Raw genomic sequence first — 23,586 nt, 5'->3', positions numbered from 1 at the left:
ACCCTGCCGGGGTAGAGAGAGCCAGAGGAGTCCTGGGTGTCTGGAGGAGACAAATAAACCAGAATAGAACCGCTCTCTCTTTCTATCGTCTGTTCTCTCTCTTTTGTGTGTGCACTCACACACTCCGCTCTTGACTGAGCACCCTGCAAGAGAAAGATTGAACTCACGGCCCCTCCCCACAAGCACTGGCCCAGCCCCGGAACACACCCACTCGGGTATCAGCCAATAGGAGAGAGGCGTATGTATCTCTCTGACCAGCCACACACACTGAAATACAGACAGTCCCAGCCCCTCCCTCTCCCTCAGACAGTGTGGCGACAGGGACATTGGCACAGGTTAACACTTAGGAGTAATCACACTAAACACTCACTAACTCAAACAGATGCACACACATGCTTCAACACTCACACTTGCACACACACAGACGCACACACACAAAGACCAGCTGGCAGGTGTCGTCATTGACATTTTCAACCTCTCCTTGTCCCAGTCTGTAATCCTCACGTTTCAAGGTAACTACCACTTCTCCTGTTCCCAAAAACTCTAAAGCAAACTCACATCTGTAATAATGAAGTGCTTTGAAAGGCTGGTTATGGCACACGTCAACTCCATCATCCCAGATACCCTGGACCCACTCCTATTTGCATACCTCTACAACAGATACACAGACGACACAATGTCAATTGCACTCCACACTGCCCTCTTCCACCTGAAAAGGGGAATACCTATATGAGGATGCTGTTCATCGACTACAACTCAGAGTTCAACACCATAGTTCCCTTCAAGCTCGGGACCCGAGGATGTGGGACCTTAGCCCTTTCCTGTACTCCCTGTTCACCCACACAGACACACACACCCCTCACTCATTACCTCACACGCGCAAACACATTCTCACATACACACACTAACTCACACACACCACTCACTCACTACATCACACGCGCAAACACATTCTCACATACACACACTAACTCACACACACCCTCACTCACTCAGTCATTGCCGACCCCACACACTAGCAGACCCCCCCCCCCACACACACACACCTAAGCTGCTGCTAAAAATATTATTGATTAGATGTATTACTGCCACTATGCTGCTGTTTATTGATTGCCATTAACATTAGTATCAATCCTGGTACTGGTCACTATCACCCCTGTTTACATGTATATTTTACCATTAGTATCTGACCATAAGTATTTATATATTCCTGATACCAGTCACTTTTCAGCCCTCTTTAAATGTACTGTATAATCGCCTATAACACCTACACTGACACTCTTGCGCGCGCGCACGCACGCACGCACGCACGCACGCACGCACGCACGCACGCACGCACGCACGCACGCACGCACGCACGCACGCACGCACACACACACACACACACACACACACACACACACACACACACACACACACACACACACACACACACACACACACACACACACACACACACACTTAATAATAATAACCAGTCATTTTGTCCTAATACAGTACATGCCTACATGTACAAATATACCGCAAATACCCCAGTATCTTTGCACATTGTACATTTGGTACTGGTACTGACAGCTTACATTCTTCTACATATTCCTTGTGTTTTTTATTTAAATTGTTTTTAGTTATACTATTTTTATATTAAATACTGCACTGTTGGGTAGGGCTTGCAAGTTAAGTATTTCAGTATACTTGTGCATGTGACAAATACTTCAAACTTGAAACATTGATATAACTTACTAATGCTACACGACGGAAAACCACATAAAAATAGCAGACAACAGTTCTCTCTCTCCCTCTGTGTTTGCGTCTGCATCCGAGTAGGTCTCAGACAAACACTGCAGCAACAGAAAGCAGACAGAATGTGATGTAACAAGTCCTTCCGTATAAAAAAACACTGCTTGGCCTTTAGGCTGCATTTGTAGAGAGAGCAAAACACAGTCACACTATCACAAATAATTCAGAGAGAAAGTCCACTCAAGAACAGCACAGATACAAAGACACATTGTGCTCTGACACTTAAACTTCTGCTCCTCGAAACTCCAAAATCTGTCCCATCACCTTTTCAGAAACACACACAAACACTGCAACTCAATATTAGGAAGGTGGTCCTGATGTTAGGTATACTCAGTGTATATATTCCATGACCAGATAAACAAAATGAGGGTTCCTTTTGTTTATCTATCTAGTTTTGTTTATCTATACTATTCCTTACTGAAAACATGGTAAGAGATATGATTACGCTGTGAGTCTGTTCCAGAGGGCTACTGATCGCTCACGCGGGTCAAGAGGGAGGCACCGGAGAGTGATGGGATGCCTCCGGGACAGCTGGAGGACTGGAGAAATGCCCATCCCTGTATCACTTTCTCTTTTCCTCTCTCTATTTCTTTCTCTGTGTCTTCCTCTCTCTGAGACGAGATTCCCAGAAGCCCATGAGCAGTGTTCCATGGTCCGACTCCCTGCTGCTCTGCTGCCCTTATCATGGTGCCCTCCGCTACACTCGACTGGTGTGTGTGTGTGTGTGTGTGTGTGTGTGTGTGTGTGTGTGTGTGTGTGTGTGTGTGTGTGTGTGTGTGTGTGTGTGTGTGTGTGTGTGTGTGTGTGCGAGAGAAGTGTGTGTTCCGTTCGAGCCGCAGTTCCAGACAGATGGTCAATATTTGATGAGTCTCCAGGTGACACAGTGGCTCTTCTAATGGCCATCTTTAACACTGGTGTGTGTGTGTGTGTGTGTGTGTGTGTGTGTGTGTGTGTGTGTGTGTGTGTGTGTGTGTGTGTGTGTGTGTGTGTGTGTGTGTGTGTGTGTGTGTGTGTTCTCGACACTTCAAGACAGGCTCTCCAGATCAAAGAGCTCTTTCTCACACATGCCAGACACACACGTCACACGCCAGACACACACATCTATAATGTATCACATACTGGCACCCAGGAGTGTGAAGGAACCGCAATGCTGTTAATAGAGAGAAAAATGAGACAAAGAGAAGCGGAGGAGGAGAGCAGTCAGAGGCAGTATGTTTCAACTAAGCCAACCCCACCATGACATGGGGGAGGGGGGCCTAATCATCCCATCGCAACACAATCAGCAAAAGTGGCACGGGGTGAAATGGAGGGATTGGAAAAGGGGTGAGGGGGGGGTTGGGGTCACCTGACTTTGGGGTAAAATCTAGTACTATAGCTTTTGTCCGTGTCCAAATACCCATAGTATGCGGAAAAAAGGAAGTTTAATAGCATGCGACGTTTCGAAAGTCGAGTATATTTTAAATGCCCGGAAGTCGTACTCATTTTCGGCTATGACAACAGCTGATCAATTAGATATGGGGATGCACTACCGAAATAAGCGAATAACGGAAAACAACTCAATTGCACATGAAGCATTCTCAGCATGCGAAAACAGAAAGTTTTAAAGTATGTGGGTTTAAATGCCAGGATGTTATACTCATATCGGCTCTTCATCTAGTAGAATTTTGATGCATTGGAAGATGTGGGCTGCGAATGATTGGCCCTAGTTCTCTTCAAGTAGCCAAACAACAAAACTAAGTTACTGAATTATAAACTTGCTGAATAGCGAAGCTTCTGTGGTGGTGTTCAAATATAGGCTACGTAGTTTTTGTTTTCGTTAAAAGTATCACAAGTATTGCATCTTTGAAAACAGAAGTATTTCAAAAAAACTTTTTTTACCTAAAGTGGATTTCAGTTTTTTGTTACCTTGGCCTTCATCAGACCCTTTAAACTAAATACAGAAACCATCATTTGATTTCTGAATGTGTCGGGCACCGGGGACTCAGGATGTGGCTGCGTTATTGACGTCATGTTAATCAGGCTGTTTGATTTGAACACATGGATTGTTTTAGTTTTGTAGGCTAGGCTACCTATTTACATTTACATTTTAGTCATTTAGCAGACGCTCTTATCCAGAGCGACTTACAGTAGAGTGCATACATTTTATTACATTTACATACTGAGACAAGGATATCCCTACCGGCCAAACCCTCCCTAACCCGGACGACGCTATGCCAATTGTGCGTCGCCCCACGGACCTCCCGGTTGTGGCCGGCTGCGACAGAGCCTGGGCGTGAACCCAGAGACTCTGGTGGCGCAGCTAGCACTGCGATGCAGTGCCCTAGACCACTGCGCCACCCGGGAGTTTAATTTAAAGATTTAATTCATGGATCAAGCCTTAACAGTCATTCGGATCTCTTTCCCAATGATCAGTGCTTTAGTTTATTATGTTGCTGTCCAGCGGTTCTGAATTTGCGATGCGCCTGACTGTCCACGTTTTTCTGTGCAATAGCTTTTTGATTTGAACATTTGAAAAGTTTTAGTGAATTTCATTGATATATGTTACAGCACTTTGGTTTCATTAATAAATCTGTTGAAATGGAACCAAATGATCTGTTTCTGTCTTCAGTCCCTTTTTAAAAGGATATATGGGCTACGGTATAGGTCAAATGTGATAGTCTGCCTACAACCAGCCTGAGTAGGCTTATACATCCATTCCTATACAATTCAGAGTTTAGAAACATTTTTGGAATTGGAAATGAGCTATCATCAGACTGGTTAATGAAATGCATGTCTGTTGAATTTGGAAAAATCCACCCACACATGGCCCCGCCCCACCTACTCAGCCAGTCAGGAGCCGTTACTGCGTTGCGGCCGTAGCGTACTGCATACTTTTTACTGAACAGTACGTGCTAAATAGTATGCGACGATGAGTGCATACAGTATATGCAGTTCAAGCACAGTTGAAGTCGGAAGTTTACACACTCTTAGGTTGGAATCATTAAAACTCGTTTTTCAACAAATCCACAAATTACTTGTTAACAAACTATAGTTTTGGCGGTTAGGACATCTACTTTGTGCATGACACAAGTGATTTTCTCAACAATTGTTTACAGACAGATTATTTCACTTATAATTCACTGTATCACTGGTCCCGTGTGGCTCAGTTGGTAGAGCATGGCGCTTGCAACGCCAGGGTTGTGGGTTCAATTCCTACGGGGGGACCAGGATGAATATGTATGAACTTTCCAATTTGTAAGTCGCTCTGGATAAGAGCGTCTGCTAAATGACTTAAATGTAAATGTATCACAATTCCAGTGGGTCAGAAGTTTACATACACTAAGTTGACTGTGCCTTTAAACAGCTTGGGAAATTCCAGAAAATGATGTCATGGCTTTAGAAGTTTCTGATAGGCTAATTGATGTCAATTGGAGGTGTGGATGTATTTCAAGGCCTAACTTCAAACTCAGTGCCTCTTTGCTTGACATCATGGGAAAATCAAATGAAATCAGCCAAGACCTCAGAAAATAATTGTAGACCTCCACAAGTCTGGTTCATCCTTGGGAGCAATTTCCAAATGCCTGAAGGTACCACATTCATCTGTACAAACAATAGTATGCAAGTATAAACACCATGGGACCATGCAGCCGTCATACCGCTCAGTAAGGAGACGCATTCTGTCTCCTAGAGATGAACGTACTTTGGTGTGAAAAGCGCAAATCAATACCAGAACAACAGCAAAGGACCTTGTGAAGATGCTGGAGGAAACAGGTACTAACGTATCTATATCCACAGTCCTATATCGACATAACTTGAAAGGCCGCACAGCAAGGAAGAAGCCACTGCTCCAAAACCGCCATAAAAAAGCCAGACTACGGTTTGCAACTGCACATGGAGACAAAGATTGTACTTTTTGGAGAAATGTCCTCTGGTCTGATGAAACAAAAATAGAACTGTTTGGCCATAATGACCATCATTATGTTTGTAGGAAAAAGGGGAAGGCTTGCAAGCCAAAGAACACCATCCCAACCGTGAAGCACAGGGGTGGCAGCATTATGTTGTGGAGGTGCTTTGCTGCAGGAGGGACTGGTGCAATTCACAAAATAGATGGCATCATGAGGAGGAAAAATTCTGTGGATATATAGAAGCAACATCTCAAGACATCAGTCAGGAAGTTAAAGCTTGGTCGCAAATGGGTCTTCCAGATGGACAATGACCCCAAGCATACTTCCAAAGTTGCTGCAAAACAATTTAAAGGCAATGCTACCAAATACTAACTGAGTGTATGTAAACTTCTGACCCACTGGGAATGTAATGAAAGAAATAAAAGCTGGAATAAATCATTCTCTCTCTTATTCTGACATTTCACTTTCTTAAAATAAAGTGGTGATCCTAACTAACCTAAGACAGGGAATGGTTACTTGGATTAAATGTCACGATTTGTGTAGTACGCTTGTATGGGTATTCGGACACTATCTGTTTGACATTAATAACTTTCTTCTGACTTTTACCCCCCCCTCTCATTCTCTTATTCTGTCTCTCTCCTCTCTCTCACACTCCCTCCATTCTACCTCTCCATTTCCTGTCTCACTCCATGTGTAGACAAAGAGATATAGGCAGCTGCCTCGATTAGAATGACTCCACAAGGAGCCCCTTATGCACACCTGCTCCGTGAGTGTTTTTGTGTGCGTGAGTGAGTGAGTGCATGTGTATGTGTGGGTTGGTCCTCAGAAAAGCACGGGCAGACGGAGGCAGATGGAGATTCATACTCCTGCCGTAAATGAGGCATCTCATTACAGCTCCACCCGTTTAATCTACCTCCAGTAAAACTCCACACAGACACTAGAAGACCACACTGGACATACAGGGACAAACAGTAGGGAGGGAGGGACAGAGACTGGGAGGAACTGAGGAGAGAGAGAGGGAGAGGAGACAGATGAAGGAGTGGGTAGAGGGAAGGAGGGGGCAGAAAGGGAAAGTGACAGGGGATAGAAAGGGCAGAGGGACTGAGAGGGGAAGTGGGATGCATCTTTTTATACCCCAAGTAAGTCCCATCTCACGCACAGGATAAATTGGATAATGGTAGTGGAAAATGGAGAAAAGATATGGAGGTGATCGGTTGGAGATGGGGAGCGGAGTTTAAAGGGGGATGTTGAGTGTAGAGAAATGGGTGGGAGCAGATAAGAATACGTGCACTGATAGAGAGAGAGAGAGCGAGAGCTGCTCCCCAACTTAAGGAAGTGAATAGTTATTGGAGTTGTAGCAGGTCCATCTTCTGTTATTGTTGCAGACTTTTTATTACAGAACAAGAGTATGCCACTCACACTCTAATAACTATTCACCTTAGCTGCCCTGTCATCCCAGTAAATGCCACAATAAAGCAATCCATCAGCTACTCTATACAGACATGTACAGACATGTACACACACACACAAAACAACGCAGAGTTTATTGTGAAAAGATTGGAGCAGAGCAATGATCAAGAGGCAGCTAGCCAATACATGAGCAGGAGTAAAAATGCTTCCACAAATTCAATAAAAATGACATATTGGCTAACTGTCATCATTGGGTGGAGAAATGTTCTTGACAAAACTCTCTCCTTTGTACTATTACCCTTCAAGCAAAACTGCAGAGCAAGTTGATTACAATGCACTGACTGCACACACACAGATTTTTTACATTTTAGACATTTAGCAGATGCTATTACCCAGAGCGACTTACAATTAGTGCGTTCATCCACTTCTCCTAACATACTACGAAGTCGCTTCTGCTAGTCAAAACCGCCAGATCTGCCCTGAGAACGATCTCCATTTCCACTAATGTGATACAGCAAAGATGCAGCTCCAGCAGCCTTTGTGCACTTCCCAAACAGCCTACATTTTGTATTGAATTACTTGTAAATGTAATACTTTTTATTAGTTACAATAGGCATCCAGTGCTGTTGGATGGTTGAATGGACAGTCGCTGAGGCTGTATTTGTCTTTATTTCAGATGCAGCAGGTTTAGCTACAGTACTTCGCTAGCTAGCTTTGCTAACGTTAGCACCAAAGATACAGGCTGAGAGACTAGGATTCCGCAATACTTTGCCTGTAAATTTCATAATAAATGTTGTGTTCTTCTAACAAGCGTACGTTTTGTACGGACTGTTGTGAAATGCACTCATAATTTATGACATAATAAGCACTATATTTAAACTAAGCTTAGTCTGGGCTTGATAGCCAGCTAAGTAAGCTAACTGCAGGCTAACTATGCGGAGCATTGCATCATGGGAGATGAAATGCACCCTTGGAATCGTAGTATGCAGTAGACGAAGGCAATACAGAAGCTTCAAAATGACAAAAACGAGGAACTGTGCAGTATGACTAATAAAAATGATAAAATATCAAAAAGTGTATCAAATCTTACAGTAGTGCATCTTTTCTAGCAGCATAATAACTGGTTATAAAGTAATCAAATTGTCCTTTAAGATGCACTACATGATCAAAAGTATGTGGACACCTGCTCATCGAACATCTCATTCCAAAATCATGGGCATTAAAATGGAGTTGTTCCCCCTTTTGCTGATATAGCAGCCTACACTCTTCTGGGAATTCTTTCGACTAGATGTTGGAACATTGCTGGGGGACTTGCTTCCATTCAGCAACAACAGCATAAGTGAGGTCGGGCACTGATGTTGGGCGATTAGGCCTGGCTCTCAGTCGGTGTTCCAATTCATCCCGAAGGTGTTCGATGGGGTTGAGGTCAGGACATTGTGCAGGCCGGTCAAGTTCTTCCACACCGATCGCGACAAACCATTTCTGTATGGACCTCGCTTTTTGCAAGGGGGAATTGTCATGTTGAAAGAGGTAAGAGCCTTCCCCAAACTGTTGCCACAAAGTTCGAAGCACAGCATCGTCTAGAATGACATTGTATGCCGTAGCGTGAAAATTTCCCTTCACTGGAACTAAGGGGCCTAGCCTGAACCATGAAAAACAGCCCCAGACCATTATTCCTCCACCAAAATGTACAGTTGTCACTATTCATTGGGGCAGGGTAGCATTCTCCTGGCATCCACCAAACCCAGATTCGTCCATTGGACTGCCAGATGGTGAAGCATGATTCATCACTCCAGAGAACGCGTTTCCACTACTCCAGAGTCCAAAAGCGGCGAGCTTTACACCACTCCAGCTGATGCTTGGCATTGCGCATGGTGATCTTAGGCTTGTGCGAGGCTGCTCGGCCATGAAAACCCATTTCATGAAGCTCCCGACGAACAGTTATTGCGCGGACAGAGGCAGTTTGGAACTCAGTAGTGAGTGTTGCAACCCGAGGACAGACAATTTCTACGCGCTATGTGTTTCAGCACTCGGTGGTCCCGTTCTGTAAGCTTGTGTGGCCCACTTTGAGGCTGAGTTGTTGCTCCTAGATTTCCACTTTCCAATAACAGCACTTACAGTTTACAGGGTCAGCTCTAGTTGACCGGTGTACACATACTTTTGTATATATAGTAAAGCTAGGTCAGATGACAGCCCAAAAGAGAATGAAACATCCTCATAAAAAACATCTGTTGTCTTGCCTCCAGTGTCTGCTGAACTCCTCAACACTCTCCCATCACACACACACACACGCTCTCTCTCTATGTGTACCTTCCTTTATTGTCAGCCAACAGTACTGCCACTCACTGGCTATGAGATTTGTTTATAGGCATTCGTAGAGTCTTTAGTGGGTGTTGTTTTTGATGGCAGTGTCTATTAAGGGAGCAGTATGTGTGTGTGTGAGGTTTACAGCTTATCACAGAGAGAATTACAGAATAAACAGCATAGGACAAATTACCATCAGTTCAATCACTCACACAGAGCGTGCACACACACACACACACACACACACACACACACACACACACACACACACACACACACACACACACACACACACACACACACACACACACACACACACACACACACACACACACACACACACACACACACACACTCGCCCCCAAGGGTGAAACATGACGAATGTAATGTGTTCCATGATGGGTATCAGAGAGGAAGGATCTCCTAAGAGTCCTGAAAGGCAATCTGACATGCTGACATGTATTTTCACCAACAGCACACATGCATAAACATTATTTTGTAAGGGAAAGCTGGTTTGATGTTGCTCATTTTGGAAGTGGGCTGCTCATTTGACGGCAACATGGAACAGGCCTTTGTCAAGAAGCTGCTTAAATACCAGCCCCTCGTGGTATCCTTGGACTGCCTCGGGTGTAGGTCCAAGCTGGTGGCGCTGATATTTGGCAGTCTCGGCCAAGTACACAGGCTTGCATTGCGTGGCCTCCAGATTGCGGGCCTGATAAAACTAGGGCAAAGCAATTGGCTAGGTACTGTTCTGTTTCAGCTGTTGTGGGCAGCCTAGCTGTTTGGACAAGGAGGTGCATTCTCTATGCTCCATCTCCCTCTATTCAATACACACCAGGGGTGAAACATGGCTAATATAATGTATTCCGTGATGGGTATCAGAGAGGAAGGATCTCCCAAGAGGGCTCAAAGACAATCTGACATGCTGCTATCAGTTTTATTGACCTGTCTTTCACTCTCTCTGCTTCTGTTCTGTTTCCTCCTCAATCTCATCTGTCTCTCCTCATCCCTTCTGTAAAATATCCTTCTTTCATTCATTCATTCATTCATTCATTCTCTGTCTCTGTGTCTTTCTCTCCTCTCTCTCTCCATCCCCTCTCTAATCCCTCTGGAGGGGGTTCTGGTTACCTTCCCTTTCTGTTTCCACGGTAACTTCCCGACCAGAAAACTTCCTCTCAGGTTAGAGAGAGCTGCACAGCTTTCGTTTTTCTTTCCTTCCTTTATTTTTCTGGGGAATTGGAGAGAGGGATTAGTTTCTATATAGCCTAATCGTCCTGAGAGAGACAGAGAGGCTAAACTAACTCAGCACAGCTATTACTGTCTCATACTACTGTTGTGTTTCTCCTGCTCTGTCTCATCCAGGGGGAAGTGTTACCCCTACAATCATTTTTGTGAGGCAGACCACATTGTCAATGGCTTCAGTTGGTTTTCTCTACAGATTGTTGGTTTTGGTAGCACTGTATACTGATTCAAGGAATCAGTATACAGGATATCTAGGAATACAATTAGGAAACCCTGAGAGAATAGCAACAGACAATCTAGTGAACAAATGCTACATGGGAAGTTGATGTTGAGCTTCCTAATGAAAACACAACTTCCAAATTCTTAAACGCGTAACTGATCCTAGCAGAAAGCCACTGAGAGCCACTGACATCAGGCAGGTAAAACGCCTCATTAGCCCCTAGCAAGAGGAATAAGGAGAAAAAGCAAACAGTCAATATTTCTACACAGCAAGCAGGGTGAAATGAAGTGGACACAAAGCTTACTGTGGTCTAGACTGGGAGATGGAGAGAGTCTACTGTAGCAGAAATGACTAAAGATGGCAGGGCTATTTGTCATATGGGTCATAGGAAATCCTTTTTTCCCAAGTACCACTGGTACACAGTACACTGACAGTCTTAATAGGACAGTTGGACCCGGGTGCAGAGAAGAGACCAAACGAGGAATCAGTGGTTAAGGACAAACGGAAACGGTAGCCACAGGATCACAGTACAATTTAAAAAACAACAGAACACTATGTCTCAAACTCACTCAGGAAACGACCGCACACGGTGAACAATTCAAGCGTCTGCAAAGAGATACAAAAAACACACCTCTTTTAAAGGGGAAATCATAATGAGTAATAGAACACACTTGAGTGTCATAATTGTCTCTAGGATGGTCCCCCCCCTCTGGTGACAGGTGGAACCATGACAAGTTGATGTTAATGTGTTTATTTGCCTGTCTGATGTTTGCTTATGTAATTAATGGGTTGCTGAGTTTCTGCAATTCCTCCTTCAGAACCCACGCACGTGCACAATACAACACACTGTCGTGGAAATTCTTACACAGGGACACTCAAAGTCAGTCTTAAATGAATAATTGTTTATTATCAGTTAACTGGAGAGGTTCCAACAAACTTGATGCACCATAGTGAACGTTTGTCAGGAGCTCTAATGGGGCAGTCCCGTTAGTTCCCTTATATACTGGTTACAGACACGTTACATAGGCATAGTTCATAGGGTTGGTTCCTGCATGTGTCTGGCACCGTCTCCTATCTTAACTTAAAGAACATATTCCGGGCGTTCGGACAGATGGTCCTAACGATAAGGTCATGACGGTCCCCCCTCATATCTTTATGAGGGACAGGCAGGAACCAAGGATTGTTTATGACACTAAAGACACAATTAATATTTTCAAGACCGTTTCTTGATAAACAAAAGAAAATTCCTTCACAACACACACAAGCACACACATCTATGCTCACACACACACACACACACACACACACACACACACACAATCACACTCCAAACCCACGTCACATGAATAGCGAGATAACACAGCTGAATAGCGCTTTATCTGGATTAAATCATCACTGCTGTGATGATACTCAAGCCCAGAGAATGCAAATTATGACCTTCTGTTGTCCCTTTTACCGTATATGATTAGTATGTGTGAATGAAATGAGCTAACGAACCAAACCATCACCAATCCTACACATGTAAAATCTTCATTTGACCACCCTGTTGCAGGAAAACATTCCTTTAAAACGTGTTGTTTAAAAAGGCTTCTGAAGTTTGAATTTTCCACTTAAAAACTCCCTTACAAAAAATGTATCAACCCCTACAAAAATGTCCATTAATTACAAACCTATATAATAATTCACATTTCCTGTTGCTGCAGGATTATATTCATGCTGTAGCAAACTGGCTCAAATTAAGATCCTACATCTGTACAGTATGTAGATGTAAAAGTGATAATGGGCACACTAGAGGATAGACACCAGAGGGCATGTTTTCACACACACACACACACACACACACACACACACACACACACACACACACACACACATACACACACACACACACACACACACACACACACACACACAAGAAAGCAAGCACAACTGCAGGCAGGCACACGGGCTCACTCACACATGCATGTACACATACTGTATACAAATACACATACTAAAGCATAATAATATGCACACAGCCACGCACGCACACACACTAACATGGACACAATTACCATCAAATGCTAGGAAAGGCTTTGACAGATTGGCAGATGCTAAGTGGGTCATTAAATCTATTGGTGCGTATATTACAAACATACAGTATAGCTAATCAGAATGTGAATAACGTGTTGGTGCACTTATTATAAGCGTAGCGGTAACAAGGATGTGAATATCTAGCTGAGTGATAGAGACTCTAAAAGGTGTCAAGGCCTCAGAGGAAAGAAATACATTTGTCAAACCTTCCTTCAACTCTTACCACCACCATTGGGAGCACTAACCTAATGCTCTAATAGTGAACCGCACCTTATTTAGATCATAACAGAAAGGTACAGTAGCTTCAACTCGCATCTGATGAAATGGCTGAATTAGTGATGAGCCAAACAAGGTGGACTACCGATGCCTCCTAGCATCTGAACTGCACTCATAATAGTTTGAATTGAATGTAAGCCAGTGTGCTTGTCCAAGCATGGAGCTAGATGCATCATAGCAACAGACCGAGCTTCTGTTTGTATAATAACAGAAATGTACTGTAGCATTAACCTCGTTTCCAGGTTATTGCGCACAGCACTTATAAGCCTGGGACATCAACCATTCTAAATTGGCCATAGTGGGAGGGACCATAGAATTTTATTGGAGTAACCTACTAAGCAAATAATTTGTCGTCATTTCATTTTAGCCAATCCGTAACTTGGGCAACTTCTTCCCATTCATCTCTGCGTGTTACCTAACAATAACAAAACTACTTACGATTTGTCAGATTGGATGTGTCCTTCACTATGCAAATAAGCGTTTAAAACACGTCTTACATCCATGGTCTCCCATTTTCCACCTGTAGAAAATGATGGGGTAGCTTACTCAGAAAACGGGAGATTGTGCATAAAAATGTGTTTTTTAATGTTTATTTGATAGCGAAACACAAATTCAAGCACAAGTATTGTTCCTAGAGATATTGGACATGCCTCTGTTGACTTGAAATGTTATTTTGGTGATACCGAATAGTTTAGATTTGGTGGATCAAGGACACCAGGCTACGGAAGTTTCAACAATGAGCCATCTGTCTGTAAACAATGGCTCTTTGTGGGACGAAAATATATATAATTGATATAAAATGAAAGAGAAGCTAAGCAGCTAGTGCAACAGTGAATGACATGTTCCTCAATGACCTAGCTAGCTAGCTAGTTAGCTAGCTATAGTAGTAACATCATTATCACAATTAACAAGTTTTAATGAAGCAGCAACTACCAGTTCTGCGCCAAGTCATTTCAGTATCGAGACCGCTCAGCTGCTGCTGCTGAACGTAAGAGGTGCCCTAGACACGTGGGGGTAGGTGTTGTAGGAGGTGATTGGTTGGTAGATTAAGCCATTGAGTAACGCGCCTTGTATCCTTGCCTTAGCGGGGTCGTCAACAACCTTGACGTTCCGGTTTTCAGGGGAAATGGAAGAGAGCGCCTCGGTCGTGACTTCCGCTTTCGGACGTTAACAAGGCGACACTCCGTCTTAACTCCTCTCCCACATTTAGTGGATTGGTTGGACAGTGCAGAAGAGAACCGCCCCCAAGGTTCTGGTCACGACCAGAATGTGGGGGATCTAGTTTCAGGCGTTTATTTTATGTCTGCTACGTTAGGTTGTATCCTAACGAATGCAAAGTTTGACGCTGTGCTCCAATAGACCTTCTGCACATTTGGGCGAAGTGTCTGGGAATGAGATTACTGTAGCGTTCACTGATGTGTACACACAAACACACGCACGCACACAACTAAGCTTTTTTAGCAAGGAGAACAAAAGATACAGAGCTCAATAATGAGATTGATCATACAGTAAGTGTGGAATGAAATGGCATGCATTAAAATAAACCATCGATCAGCTTAACCGAACGTGTTTAGGGTAATGGTTTTCAGAATGATTGATTTCAGACTAGTTCAATGGAACGGTCAATAAAGTCAAAATAGATTGTAACTAAAAGAGTAATTTCATACTTGACTGAACACACAGGAGCAGACACACATGGAACGCACACACGTGAGCCCACACACGGCACACACATACACCTGAGGGAATGCAGCCGGTCACTCCAAAAAACTAAACGGTAGCACACAGTGGTTTTCAGGAGAGTCTCTCCCCTCCTCCTTCTCCCTATCTCTCTGAACCAAATATTACCATGTGCCCAATCACACACTCACTACTTATTTGTGTTAAACTGTGTATGTTCTTTAGACCTGTTGAAAAGCAGAGTGATGCATCCCAGTCTTACCTTTATGCTTCGGCCTCTGTGCTTCTACTCAGTAGACCCCTTACACACCCAACGTAGCTTCAGCTCCAGCCTGTAAAAACATACACACATGAATCATGATCTAGTATTTACTCACTCACAAACACAGAGCACATAATAGCGCATACAGTACCAGTCAAAAGTTTGGACACACCTACTCATTCAAAGGTTTTTCTTATTTTTTTAAATGTTCTACATTGTAGAATAATAGTGAAGACATCAAAACAATGAAATAACACATATAGAATCATGTAGTAACCAACATTTTTAAACAAATCAAAATATATTTTAGATTTTAGATTCTTCAAAGTAATCACTATTTGCCTTTGACAGCTTTGCACACTCTTGGTATCCTCTCAATCAGCTTCACCTGGAATGCTTTTGATAGTCCAACTAAGCGCAAACCAGATGGGATGGCGTATCACTGCAGAATGCTGTGGTAGCCATGCTGGTTAAGTGTGCCTTGAATTCTAAATAGATCACTGACAGTGTCACCAACAAAGCACCCCCACACCATCACACCCCCTCCTCCATGCTTCACGGTGGGAACCACATATGATCCGTTCATCTACTCTGCGTCTCACAAAGACACGGTGGTTGGAACCAAAAATCTCACACTTGGACTCATCAGAACAAAGGACAGATTTCCACCGGTCTAATGTCCATTGCACGTGTTTCTTGGCCCAAGCAAGTCTCTTCTTATTATTGGTGTCCTTTAGTAGTGGTTTCTTTGCACCAATTCGACCATGAAGGCCTGATTCACGCAGTGTTCTTTGAACAGTTGATGTTGAGATGGGTCTGTTACTTGAACTCGGTGAAGCATTTATTTGGGCTGCAATTCCTGAGGCTGGTAACTATAATGAACTTATCCTCTGCAGCAGAAGTAACTTTTGGTTTTCCTTTCCTGTCGCGGTCCTCATGAGAGCAAGTTTCATCATAGCGCTCGATGGTTTTTGCGATTGCAATTAAAGAAACTTTCAAAGTTCTTGAAAAGTTCCAGATTGACTGACCTTCATGTCTTAAAGTAATGATGGACTGTCATTTCTCTTTGCATATTTGAGCTGTTCTTTCCATAATATGGACTTGGTATTTTACCAAATAGGGCTATATTCAGTATATCACCCCTTCACAGCACAACTGATTGCCTCAAACATATTAAGAAGGAAAGAAATTCCACAAATTATCTTTCAACAAGGCACACCTGTTAGTTGAAATGCATTCCAGGTGACTACCTCATGAAGCTGGTTGATATAATGCCAATAGTGTGCAAAGCTGTCATCAAGGCAAAGGGTGGCTACTTTGAAGAATCTCAAATAAAAAATATATTTTGATTTGTTTAACACTTTTTTGGTTACTACATAATTCCATATGTGTTATTTCATAATTGTGACGTCTTCACTATTATTCTACAATGTAGAAAATAGTAAAATAAAGAAAAACCCTGGAATGAGTTGGTGTGTCTAAACTTTTGACTGATACTGTACGTGTCCAAACAAGCTCCCTGAGGAAAAGAGAAAAAAGAATCCCAACACCAATCCTAGTTTGTGAATAAACAGCTGATTCACGTAACCCCAAACATAAAAGTACGACAACAACATCAAAACCCTAACCCACCAATGACCCAGAGCACTGACTTTGTGTGTATGTCTGGAAACCTACTGTGCAGCACTTCAGTGTTCTCAGAGACATACTGTACCGTTCTCTCCCGTAGCATACTTCATCCGTCTCTTTGACAGGAAACCTCAGAACGGGAAACCTTTTGTTCCACCTCTGCAACCCCCAATTACCTTAATCTTCTTACTCCAGTAATCCCAGCAGGGGAACCTTTTTGATGTGACACGCTTGAACAAACATCAAAGTTGGCGTCTTGTTGATGTGGGCACTGTGGGCTGGGCTGTATGTGCCTGTGTATGCCCATCGGAGCAGGACTAGTGGATTATTCTGGGATAGGAGGAGAGAGGGCCTAATAAAGGCATTGGATGTGATGGATGGATGTGATGGGCAGACGAATCTGTGAGCAAATATGAGCAGATTCAATGGAGGTGAAGTGTGGGAGAGAGAGTGTGTGTTTACTAACTGTATGTGTGCATACAACTTTAACAGCCTGCATGGGCTTCTAGCATCAGAGAGTGAGGGTTGGATGAGGACGTTCTTTCTCCTCTTTGTGCTAAGGCTTGCACTGACATGAAACTCAATCATAACTACGCTACATGACGACAGCAGCTTCACCAGAACACAACAAAGCACTCAAGGACAAGACTCCTATTATGATTCCAACAACACACACACACGACCATCAAAACTTTCCACTCATTTTCCCCTTCACTCCTGTAATTGAAGGCCTTTCTCAAAGGTCAGTGTCTCAGTGTGTGTGTCTGTGTGTATATACGTCTGTGTGTGTGTGTGTTGCTGTGCATGCTTGTCTGTGTGTGTGGTTGGGTAGGTCAGTGCGCGCGTGTGTGGTTAGTGCACGGAGTGTTTGTATTTGCTTGCTAACAACTGGCTTTTGCCCGGACTATATTGTCTGGTGGAAGGATGAAATAAAACAAATTGACTCATTAAAATAATGTTTTTAATGAAAACATGTCATTCATCTTATTTTTGTATATGTTGGCAAATGTTTTATCAGAAAAATAAGGCCCATGCACCTGAGAATTAACGTTTGATATGATAACTCCCTCCTAAGGGCTGTTTCCAAGCCCTTGGCTTCGCCTCGGGCCTAAGAACAGCCTTAGTCTGGAGTTATCACACGATAATCCCTGGGTACTCATGCCTTATTGCTTAATTGTGTTGATATTACATAATAATTTTTTGTATTACCAGATGCCTGTCAGAACAAATTGCCTAATTTCATTCTTCAAAGGACTTCTTTGATCTTTAGTATCTGAATGACCAATCGCTTTCCAAGCATAAAGTAATTGTATTTCTCTCTGTAATAAAACCTTTTTGTGGGGAAAAACTCATTCTGATTGGCTGGGCCTGGCTCCCCAGTGGGTGGGCTTGGCTGCAAAGTGGCTGGGCCTATGCCCTCCCAGGCCCAAACATTGCTGCACCCCTGCACAGTCATGTGAAATCCATAGATTAGGGCATAATGAATATATTTCAATTGACTGATTTCGTTATATTAACTGTAATATTTGAAATTGTTGCATGTTGTGTTTATATTATTGTTCAGTATAGCATGCAGCATTTATTCAACAGATGGTGTGGAATATGGACTCATATTGACCTTAGAGAAAGTTTAAGATGTGAACTGTCCCTTTAAAGTGATCAAATCGATTGGGTACTTACAGAATACTGACATATATGACTGACTTGGGTTTCAACCACAAGAATGTGTTAGCCCACTGAGCTGCAACCTTGGCATTAGCTCGGGAAGCTGGCCCCAAGTCTTCAGGTCTCAGTCCCTTGTAACATATCCAAAAACTGAGGCAGACTGAGCACTTTCAACCCCCCCCATGACCAAGACAAGTTTTATGCCATCTGATGTGTGTGTGTGTGAGTGTGTGTGTGTGTGTGTGTTGTCGTCTGTGTGTGTGTCCTCTGCTGAGTGTATGTGGGGGTGATTTCCCTCTCGGCCTATTTGAGATTCAAAACTTTGGAATTGCAGTATAAAGATCAGAGCAACCTCTTTTAGAGGCAGGCACAGAATCAGACGCCCGTCTGGCCTCCACCCGCTGGAGATCTACTTAAAAGTTTGGGTCCTCACAGTTTTGAGGTCTTAGATCAGCGACAACAAGACAAGGCTTCATTAGAGAGATCTGGGAAAAATCCCTCTCATATAAAAGTATGTATACAGTATGTAAGAAAGTATTGGAATATTCCAAGGGACATGAGGGTAGAATAGAGAAGAAATAAGTAGAAGATGAAAGGGCATCTGCCTTGTTATATGACTTTATCATCACTGTCAAGTTCATTTTCATGTATTTTACCTTTATTTAACTAGGCAAGTCAGTTAAAAAAAAATCTTATTTTCAATGATGGCCTAGGAACAGAGGGTTAACTGCCTTGTTCAGGGGCAGAACGTTTGATTTTTTCCTTGTCAGCTCGGAGATCCGATCTTGCAACCTTCTGTTTACTAGTCCAGCGCTCTAACCGCTAGGCTACCTGCCGCCCCTTTATTTAAAAGTTCTGAGAATTAAACCAATTAGAAAGAGATATACTGTTGTACGGAATAACACAAATACTTTCCCTTTGGAGAATCTTCAAAGAATGTTTTAGATTTGTTTTTAAATAGTTTCTTATTTTTTTTCAGAAATGTTTTAAGTTAAATATCCTTTGAATGTTCTTCAAACATTCATTAAAATGTTGTGCACACAATCTGTAACAACCACCACAGAACATTCCCCAAACGTTCTCATTAGGTTTCCAGGAACAGAACAAATGTGTTCTGGGAACGTAGTTGCAACAGATGTCTCAAGTTTTGAGGGAGCGTGCAATTGCCATGTTGACGCAGGAATGTCCACCATAGCTGTTGCCAGAGAATTTAATGTAAAAAATGTTCTACCATAAGCCGCCTCCAACGTCGTTTTAGAGAATTTGGCAGTACGCCCAACCGGCCTCAAAACCGAATACCACGTATATGGTGTTGTGTGGGCGAGTGGTTTGCTGATGTCAATGTTGTGAACAGAGACAACGAACACCAGATACGGACTGTTTTTCTGATCCACGCCCATACCTTTTTATTAAGATATACAATATGTGACTAACAGATGCATATCTGAATTCCCAGTAATGTGAAATCCATAGATTAGGGCCTAATGAATTTATTTCAATTGAATTCGTTATATGAACTGTAAGTCACCAAAATCTTTGAAATTGTTGCGTTTATACTTTTGTTCAGTGTAGATACAGGTCTATAGTTTCCCTTGTCTGTTTTGCTGCCCTTCTTGTGACAACTCTGTATAGTGAGGTAAGTAGTTGGTTGTTTTGTCTTGTTTCTACCAAAGTAATTCATATGGAAATGACCCAAGCTGCTTGCTATAGCTAGCTACAGTAGCTAACTAGATAGTTAACTGTCAGGTTTGTCTGTCAGGCTACAGTCTTTACAGTTATAATCTAAGCCTGCTGTTCATCAATGAACATATTTATGAATGTATTTGTGTGTGCTCTTTCCTGTCTGATTATCCATCCGTCTGACAAACATATGTGCACACAATGAACTGAGAAACCAATCTGGCCATTTTGATTGATGGAATGAAAGTGCTGTATAACGTTATGATGATACTGTATATGTGTATGTGTGTTTGTGTGTAAAGATATTTGATTGATTGAAAGTGCTGTATGGCATCATGATTTAGTTGAGCTTATTAGCATTCCCATCAGCTATTGCACATGCAGCAGTTACTCTTCCTGGGGTATCAAATGATTATACTATGAGTGTGTAAGTAATGGGAGGCGTATTGAAACTGTAACACACAATTTATTATGGAAACCCCTAAGAGGTGATCATTAGAGAGTATGTGTATGGCTGACAAAAGGTGAGATAGAAAGGTAGAGAGAGAAAGTGTGTGTGTTTGAGTGAAAGAGAGAGAGAGAGAGAGCGAGATTATGATCCTGACCACAATTGTATCCTCTGTTCCTCTCTCACTCTCTACCCCCCTTTGTTACTCTGTTCCTCTAGGTCAGTGAAAGCGGGGGAAGTGATGTGGAGAGTCAGGGCTCAGCAAAAGTGCAATTTGTTGGTCTCATTTGTTGAATTTGGATCCGAAAAGTGAATGTACCTACATAGCTGCTCAAAACAGTTGCGTGGCATATTGCTACGTATGTACACTACATGAAAGTATATGCTCATTGAAAATATTCTAAAATCATGGGCATTAATATGGAGTTGGTTTCCCTTTTGCTGCTATAACAGTCTGCACTCTTCTGGGAAGGCTTTCCACTAGATGTTGGAACATTGCTGCGGGGACTTCAGCCACAAGAACAGGTACTGATATTAGGCCGATTAGGCATTAAAAATGCAGCATGTGCATTCACTTTGTAATGGCTATAGTGTAAGGAAACGGGGTGCCAATCGTGTGGCACCATGGGGTGTGGACCGAACTGTTACTCATAATTTGAAAGCAGGCCACTCCCTGGTGAAGTTTGAAGGGCGCAAGAGAGGATGTGTGGCGTGCATCCAGAGTGGACGCAGGGCAAAGACTAGGAAATGTTGATAATAAACTATACTTGGTACATTTTGAGTGAATTATTTAGTCAAATTTACTACAATTTTACAGTGCCTTCAGAAAGTATTCATACACCTTGATTTATTCCACATTTCGTTGTGTTACAGCCTGAATTCATAATGAAATAAATCAGTTATTTTCTCTCACCCATCTACAGTCGTGGCAAAAAGTTTTGAGAATGACACAAATATTCATTTCCACAAAGTTTGCTGATTCAGTGTCTGTAGATATTTTTGTCAGATGTTACTATGGAAAACTGAAGTATAATTACAAGCATTTCATACGTGTCAAAGGCTTTTATTGACAATTACATGAAGTTGATAAAAAAAGAGTCAATATTTGCAGTGTTGACCCTTCTTTTTCAAGACCTCTGCAATCCGCCCTGGCATGCTGTCAATTAACTTCTGGGCCACATCCTGACTGATGGCAGCCCATTCTTGCATAATCGATGCTTGGAGTTTGTCAGAATTTGTGGGGTTTTGTTTGTCCACCCGCCTCTTGAGGATTGACCACAAGTTCTCAATGGGATTCAGATCTGGGGAGTTTCCTGGCCATGGACCCAAAATATTGATGTTTTGTTCCCCGGGCCAATTAGTTATCACTTTTGCCTTATGGCAAGGTGCTCCATCATGCTGGAAAAGGCATTGTTCGTCACCAAGCTGTTCCTGGATGGTTGGGAGAAGTTGCTCTTGGAGAATGTGTTGGTACCATTCTTTATTCATGGCTGTGTTCTTAGGCAAAATTGTGAGTGAGCCCACTCCCTTGGCTGAGAAGCAACCCCACACATGAATGGTCTCAGGATGCTTTACTGTTGGCATGACACAGGACTGATGGTAGCGCTCACCTTGTCTTCTCCGGACAAGCTTTTTTCCGGATGCCCCAAACAATCGGAAAGGGGATTCATCAGAGAAAATGACTTTACCCCAGTCCTCAGCAGTCCAATCCCTGTACCTTTTGCAGAATATCAGTCTGTCCCTGATGTTTTTCCTGGAGAGAAGTGACACCAGGCCTTCTTGACACCAGGCCATCCTCCAAAAGTTTTCGCCTCACTGTGCGTGCAGATGCACTCACATCTGCCTGCTGCCATTCCTGAGCAAGCTCTGTACTGGTGGTGCCCCGATCCCGCAGCTGAATCAACTATAGGAGACAGTCCTGGCGCTTGCTGGACTTTCTTGGGTGCCCTGAAGCCTTCATCACAACAATTGAACCGCTCTCCTTGAAGTTCTTGATGATCTGATAAATGGTTGATTTAGGTGCAATCTTACTGGCAGCAATATCCTTGCCTGTGAAGCCCTTTTTGTGCAAAGCAATTATAACGGCACGTGTTTCCTTGCAGGTAACCATGATTGACAGAGGAAGAACAATGATTTCAAGCACCACCCTCCTTTTGAAGCTTCCAGTCTGTTATTCAAACTCAATCAGCATGACAGAGTGATCTCCAGCCTTGTCCTCGTCAACACTCACACCTGTGTTAACGAGACAATCACTGACATGATGTCAGCTGGTCCTTTTGTGGCAGGGCTGAAATGCAGTGGAAATGTTTTTTGGGGATTCAGTTCATTTGCATGGCAAAGAGGGACTTTGCAATTAATTGCAATTCATCTGATCACTCTTCATAACATTCTGGAGTACATGCAAACTGCCATCATACAAACTGAGGCAGCAAACTTTGTGAAAATTAATATTTGTGTCATTCTCAAAACTTTTGGCCACGACTGTACACAAAATACCCCATCATGACAAAGTGAAAACATGTTTTTAGAAATATCGAATTTAGATAACTATTCACGCCCCTGAGTATTGTATTGTATTTATTATGGATCCCCATTAGCTAATGCCAAGGCAGCAGTTACTCTTCCTGGGTCCAGCAAAATTAAGGCAGTTATACAATTTTAAAAACATATATTTCAAAACACATTAAGTGTGTGCCTTCAGGCCACTACACTACTAACACATATCTACAACACAAAATCCATGTGCACGTGTGTGTAGAGTGCGTATGTTATCGTGTCTGTGTATGCATGTGTCTGTGTCTGTGTTTGTGTCTCTTCACAGTCCCCGCTGTTCCACAAGTTGTGTTTTTATCTGTTTTTAAATCTGATTCTACCGCTTGCATCAGTTACTTGATGTGGAATAGAATTCCATGTAGTCATGGCTCTATGCAGTACTGTCCATAGTCTGTTCTGGACTTGGGGACTGTGAAGAGCCCTCTGGTGGCATGTCTTGTGGGCTATGCATTGGTGTCCGAGC

The 23,586-nt window shown here is 42.8% G+C and overlaps 1 long non-coding RNA gene across 1 annotated transcript in view; it reads right to left on the bottom strand.

Moving 5' to 3' along the window:
• Nucleotides 1-15,153: 15,153 nt before the first annotated feature.
• Nucleotides 15,154-23,586, bottom strand: part of LOC120055730 — a 127,718-nt gene continuing 119,285 nt past the window's right edge. Inside the window, exon 3 of the long non-coding RNA XR_005477723.1 lies at nt 15,154-15,218. This is a non-coding gene — a long non-coding RNA (uncharacterized LOC120055730). The remainder of the gene's footprint in view (nt 15,219-23,586) is intronic.

Source organism: Salvelinus namaycush, chromosome 1, assembly GCF_016432855.1.
Source record: "Salvelinus namaycush isolate Seneca chromosome 1, SaNama_1.0, whole genome shotgun sequence".
Lineage (NCBI taxonomy): Eukaryota > Metazoa > Chordata > Actinopteri > Salmoniformes > Salmonidae > Salvelinus > Salvelinus namaycush.
Note: the sequence above shows the minus strand (reverse complement) of the source record. Positions and strands in the feature narration are given on the sequence as shown.